At 38.4% G+C, this 6,921-nt stretch overlaps 1 non-coding gene across 1 annotated transcript; it reads left to right on the forward strand.

Annotated features, from left to right (window-relative positions):
- Positions 1 to 360: 360 nt before the first annotated feature.
- Positions 361 to 467, forward strand: LOC136172688 (U6 spliceosomal RNA). The gene has a single exon (XR_010664042.1). It is a non-coding gene; the product is annotated as a U6 spliceosomal RNA (small nuclear RNA).
- Positions 468 to 6,921: the final 6,454 nt, after the last annotated feature.

A 6,921-nucleotide genomic window follows, 5' to 3' on the forward strand; every position in this document is an offset into this window, starting at 1 on the left:
TTGGGTTGGTAGTCATGTAGGACTGGGTTTTTTATTTTCATTTCTCTGAAGTTTTGAGTTTTTTGATACCAGTATAATGGGGTCATTTAAACTTTTCATATTCTATTTGTTTATTCTGACATAAAAAGAGCAGGGTTTTTCTTGGATCTAATGACCTTTCTAAATTTGCTTAATAATTCTGAAATTATCTTTTGATGTTTTTAGACTTTTGTATATAAAACTGTATCATCTGTGAATAAAGGATAATTTTTTTATTTTCAACCCTTCCTTGTGATTTCTTTTCTTTCCTTATTACGTTGGCTAAAACCAGCACAGTGACAAATGAAAGTTAAGATATCCTTGCTTAAAATTAAAACCTCAGTGCTCACTTCGGCAGCACATATACTAAAATTGGAACAATACAGAGAAGATTAGCATGGCCCCTGAGCAAGGATGACACGCAAATTCGTGAAGCGTTCCATATTTTTGTGGTTATTTCTCCTTTATTGTTTAAAATTTTGTGTATCTGGGCTTTCTCTACGTGTTTCTTAAAAGTCTCTTGGAATTTTGGTGGGGGTGGGGTGCAGAATTCATTTTCCAGTGTTGAATGTTATGTGCTAAATTTTCTTGGAACATGGAATTCTTAACCAATGACCAAACACAAAGCCAGGTGTAAATAACAACTTAGTTTATAATAAAAGTGACATTTAAACTTGGAAAAAAAAAATCAAAACCTCAATGAGGTACCATTACACGCCAGTCAGAATGGCTGCTATTCAAAAGTCTACAAGCAATAAATGCTGGAGAGAGTGTGGAGAAAAGGGAGCCCTCTTACACTGTTGGTGGGAATGCAAATTAGTACAGCCACTATGGAGAACAGTGTGGAGATTCCTTAAAAAACTGGAAATAGAGCTGCCATATGACCCAGCAATCCCACTCCTGGGCATACACACTGAGGAAACCTGATCTGAAAGAGACACGTGCACCCCAATGTTCATCGAAGCACTGTTTATAATAGCCAGGACATGGAAGCAACCTAGATGCCCATCAGCAGATGAATGGATAAGGAAGCTGTGGTACATATACACCATGGAATATTACTCAGCCGTTAAAAAGAATTCATTTGAATCAGTTCTAATGAGATGGATGAAACTGGAGCCCATTATACAGAGTGAAGTAAGCCAGAAAGATAAACACCAATACAGTATACTAATGCATATATATGGACTTTAAAAAGATGGTAACGATAACCCTATATGCAAAACAGAAAAAGAGACACAGATGTACAGAACAGACTTTGGGACTCTGTGGTAGAAGGCGAGGGTGGGATGTTCTGAGAGAACAGCATTGAAACAAGTATACTATCAAGGGTGAAACAGATCACCAGCCCAGGTTGGATGCATGAGACAAGGTGCTCAGGGCTGGTGCACTGGGAAGACCCAGAGGGATGGGATGGAGAGGGAGGTGGGAGGGGGGATAGGGATGGGGAACACATGTAAACCCATGGCTGATTCATGTCAATGTATGACAAAAACCACTACAATATTGTAAAGTAATTAGCCTCCAACTAATAAAAATAAATGGAAAAAAAAAGATATCCTTGCTTAATGTCCCATTCTAGGGGAATGCTCTTAACATTTCAATGTGAAGTAAGGTGTTTGCTACAGATTCTTATAAGGATACTCTAGATCAGTATCCTGATCTAGATACTGATCTAAATACTCTTCCTAATTAGCTAAGAGTAATTATCAAATGCTTTTTCTGTACTTATTGAGATTATCATATGATCTACACCTCTTTTTTACTTGTTGACGTGGGTGATTCACATTATTCACAAATAGTAAATTACTTTTGAATTGCTAGAATAATCACTGTAATTTTGATATATGATCCTCTTATATATATTTTGCTTAAAAGTTGGGAAGAATAAGATGTGATTTTTCAGAAATGTTTTTGACACTAATTTCCAGAAATATTAGGAGTCCAGATGTGGAAATCAAGGTTGAAGTAAATGGACACTTATGTAAGCCTATATTTTCTTGATGACTTTGGCACTGTCAGAATATCTATCTTGACAGTACTACTATGCGTCCTTAATAGTCTGAAGGCTACTTGGGGAACTCACAATTGAGATTTGTTAATGGAGTCAAAAGAATAACATAAATTACAAGTGCTTTTACATATTTAATCTTATTTAGAGGTGCAAAAATTCCTACACCTAACAGACACAATTAATGAATGGATAAATGAACAGATAAATGTAGTTATTCTCTCCCTTGTTTTAGGATACCTCAGAACATATGCTACATGACTTAGACACTGTGGCAAATATTGCTTATTGATACTCAGCATTGTTCTCACCCTTCTAAGCTCTCGCTTGTCTGAGACATTTCTCAGACCCTGTTGCCAGCAGTACTGCAACCTAAATTCTACTAATGAGAGGCACTGGTGTAAAATTGAAGGGAAAGGAAGAGGAGAAACCACTAGTCTCAGCATTAGTAACCTAGTAGGTATCAGTAAATGGCAGATGAGTTATGTCAGCAGCTTCTGGGCATAAGGATGTTCTGAGACTTATCTGCTGCCACATGGAACAAAGACAGTTGGTGATGGTTCTTACGATTCCTGCCCTTCCTAATTTTTCACACCCTAGCAATAGTTCCTGTATCTTTGCTCCATCAATCTTACTAATTACTGTGTAAACCTCTCTGTACATTAAATCTTATGTGAAATATATACAGCTGGATCAAAAGCTTTATTTCTTTTCCTGACTGACTACTGAATAAAGTAAGAAATTTAAAAAAATATTATGCCTGTATAGTCATGGCTTGTGGGAATCCCAAGAGCCTAAATTTGATTTCTTTCAGCCAGAAAGACTGTTTCCTGTCCTGCTAGGACCTAGGGATGACACCAAGAACTACTGACTCTGATTATGCTTGAGCTAAACATCAGAGTAAAAAAAAGAAATCCAACTGTAAATCCCTTTAATAATCTTAATGGATAAATCTTAAGACTTAGCTTACCCACTTTGCTGTGGGCCAAAGGTATAGTCTACAGATTACAGAGCTATTACCAACATTCACTTTTGGGGCAATCTTGCCTTTTCCATCATTACAGTTTCTTGTGCTTTGTTTGTAATCAGTTTGTTGTTCAGTTGCTCAGTTGTGTCTTGACTCTTTCTGACCCCATGGACTGCAGCACACTTCCCTGTTCTTCACTCTCTCCTGGAATTTGTTCAAGCCCATGTCAATTGAATTGGTGATGCTATCCAACTGCCTTATCCCCTGTCACCACTTTCTCCTCCTATCCTCAATCTTTCCTAGCATTAGGGCATTTTCAAATGAGTCAGGTGGCCAAAGTATTGGAGCTTCAGTTTCAGCATCAGTTCTTCCAATGAATATTCAGGGTTGACTTCCTTTAGGACTGACTGGTTTGATCTCCTTGCTGTCCAAAGGACTCTCAAGAGTCTTCTCCAGCACCACAGTCTGAAAACATCAATTCTTCAGCACTCAGCCTTCTTTATGGTCCAACTCTTACATCCATACATGACTACTGGAAAAAACATAGCTTTAACTATATGGACCTTTGTCAGAGAAGTGATGTCTTTGCTTTTTAATACATTGTTAGCTTTGTCATAGCTTTTCTTCCAAGAAGTAAGTGTCTTTTAATTTCGTGGCTATGGTCACCATCCACAGTGATTTTGGAGCCCAAGAAAATATAATCTGTTATTGTTCCCATTTTTTCTCATATATCTGCCATGAAGTGATGGGACTGGAGGCCATGGTCTTAGTTTTTTGAATATTGAGTTTTAAGCCAGCTTTTCTACTCTGCTCTCTCACCTTCATCAAGAGGCTCTTTAGATCCTCTTTGCTTTCTGCCATTAGGGTGGTGTCATCTGCGTACCTGAGGTTATTGATATTTCTCCCAGCAGTCTTGATTCCAGTTTGAGCTTTATCCAGCCTAGCTTTTCACATGATGTACTCTGCATGTAAGTTAAATAAGCAGAGTGACAATATACAGCCTTGATGTACTCCTTTCCCAATTTTGAGCCAGTCCTTTGTTCCATGTCCTATTTTAACTGTTGATTCTTGACCTGCATACAGGTTTCTCAGGAGGCAGATAAGGTGATCTGGTATTCCCATCTGTTAAAGAATTTTCCAGTTTGTTGTGATCTACACCGTCAAAGGTTTTAGCATAGTCTATGAAGCAGATGATTTTCTGGAATTCCTTTGCTTTCTCTATGATCCAACAGATGTTGGCAATTTGATCTCTGGCTCCTCTGTCTTTTCTAAATCCAGCTTGTATATCTGGAAGTTCTTGGTTCACATTACTATTGATGCCTACCTTGAAGGATTTTGAGCATTACCCTGCTAGCATGTGAAATGAGTGCAGTTGTGCAGTAGTTTGAACATTCTTTGGCATTGCTCTTCTTTGGGATTGGAATGAAAACTGACCTTTTCCAGTCCTGTGGCCACTGCTGCTTTCCCAGATTTGCTGGTATATTGAGTGCAACACTTTCACAGCATCATCTTTTAGGATTTGAAATAGCTCAGCTGGTATTCCATCCCCTCCACTAACTTTGCTCATAAGGCCCACTTGACTTCACACTCCAGGATGTCTGGCACACCATCATGGTTATCTGGGTCATTAAGACCTTTTTTGTACAGTTCTTCTGTGTATTCTTACCACCTCTTCTTAATATCTTCTGCTTCCATTAATTCCATATAGTTTCTGTCCTATATTGTGCCTATCTTTGTAATCAGTAAGTTTATACATTCTAGGTAAATAAGCAAAAGAATAAAATCACCAAACTGAGAAATTGTGCTAGCTTATCCATGATTTTTCACATTTTGACTGATTATGCTTGAGCCAAACATCAGAGTAAAAAAAAAAAAGCAACAGTAAATAAAAAGCCACCCTGTTAAACATAATGTTTCATGAAAGGCTACAAAACATACATGCACATATACACTTTCTCAACTTACCTCTTTCCTCGATTTATCCATCAAACCTGCAAGTATGCATTGTACTGTTCTCCAAAGCTTATGTATTCTTTTTAATATAAATATTTAAGACAGCATTCCAAATGCAGGTAAGAATTCTGGTTATATGAATCCAAGTGGTAAATAAAAAAAGAAAGTCTTAAAATTTTGAAAGGTAGCCTGGAACTATAATTTTTAAAGAAACAAGTGGATATGTAATATCCTAGGAATTAAGGGGTCTGTGTTGTATTCCATCAGAGACAGCACTGAGAAGAAAATAGGAGAGAGGAGAGATGGACATATTCCAGCTGTCCTGTCTACTAGTTGGGCTTAGGAAGTGTTTGTAAGGGACTGGAGCTAACGACGACAGTGCTCAGAGCAGCCAGATGGCACTCTGTGTCTGAAGGCGCCTGGAGTTTCGTGTCTAGCTTCTTTGTGAAAGGAGAAAACTGGGAAACAAGATAAGTGGGTTTTTATTTTAGAAACTATTTTAGAAAACAGAGTAAAAGACAGGAAAACAATGAACCATAACCCTCCACCTCTGGTATCACAGTGTTTCAGCCTAAGAATGATGTTGTCCTTCCTTCTACTTTTCTGCATGACTCAGAAGCTGACATTTGACCACAGCAAGGAAACTTACATATTTTGTGTATGATTCAGGTAAATTAAGACACTCTTTGTCTGACTCTTTGTGACCCCACGGACTGAAGCACGCCAGGCTTCCCTGTCCGTCACCAACTTCCAGAACTTGCTCAAACTCATGTCCATTGAGTCGGTGATGCCATCCAACCATCTCATCCTCTGTTGTCCCCTTCTCCTCCTGCCTTCAATCTTTCCCAGCATCAGGGTCTTTTCCAATGAGTCAGTTATTTGCATCAGGTGGTCAAAGTATTGGAGCTTCAGCTGCATCAGTCCTTCCAATGAATATTCAGGACCGATTTCCTTTAGAATTGAATGGTTTGATCTCTGCCAGGACCCTGGCAGAGATCAAACCATTCAACTGTGTATGATTACTATTGCATTTAATTATTGGAAAATGAAACTGACAGTAGCATTTATATATGTATTTATTTACCTTAATTATATTTCAGTAATTTTAAAAATGAAACTGTACAGGTTTGGAATGTGTTGCTCAAAGCTTAGCTTTCCTGTATATCCTGTATCCTATTCTTTTTTAAAAAAATTAATTATTTATTTTTGACCGTGCTGGGTCTTTGTTGCTGTACACGGGCTTCTCACTGCTGTGGCTCCTCGTGTTGTGCAGCTCAGGTTCTAGGTGCATGGGCTTCAGGAGTTGCAGCATTCAGGCTTAATAGTTGCAGCTTGTGGGTGTAGTTGCCCCATGGCATGTAGGATCTTCCTGGACCAGGGATTGCAAGGCAGACTCTCAACCACTGAACCACCAGGGAAGCCCCCTGCTATTCTTTCTATTAGCAAAATTCCATAGCTTGGTGGTTTTACAAGCATATAGGTGGCATGAAGGATGAAACTTTGTGATACTGGTCTAGCTCACTTACTTTTTTTCTTTGTCTGCTCCTTCCTATCCCTCCTTCTCCTCCTCTTCTGTTCATGTTTTATTGACTTTCAGCTTTTAGAGATTTTGTTCACTTTCTTGTGATCTCAGCAGTACATTTAGAGTCATGTTTGTTCAGAGTCATGTAATTTATGCGAGACTTACTTTTTTAGCAACAGGAGCTTCAGAATATTCGACCCACTCTGCTCCCAGAAGTGAGCATCTCTATCTACTTTACATCTCGTATAAATGTGTTGAAATTTCCCGTCCGCCTGTGGCCCCTTCGGATTCTCTTGGTTGTTGTTGACTTTGTCCTTTTTCATGTCTTTAGTTTCATCTTAACGTGGTCTCTGGAGAAAGAGGAGATAAATGTATGTGTGTTCATGCATTATTCTGAACCACAAACTGCAACAGTTTTTTCAAACTTAAGATTTAAATATGCTCTGTATT

This window comes from Muntiacus reevesi, chromosome 7 (assembly GCF_963930625.1).
Source record: "Muntiacus reevesi chromosome 7, mMunRee1.1, whole genome shotgun sequence".
Classification (NCBI taxonomy): Eukaryota; Metazoa; Chordata; class Mammalia; order Artiodactyla; family Cervidae; genus Muntiacus; species Muntiacus reevesi.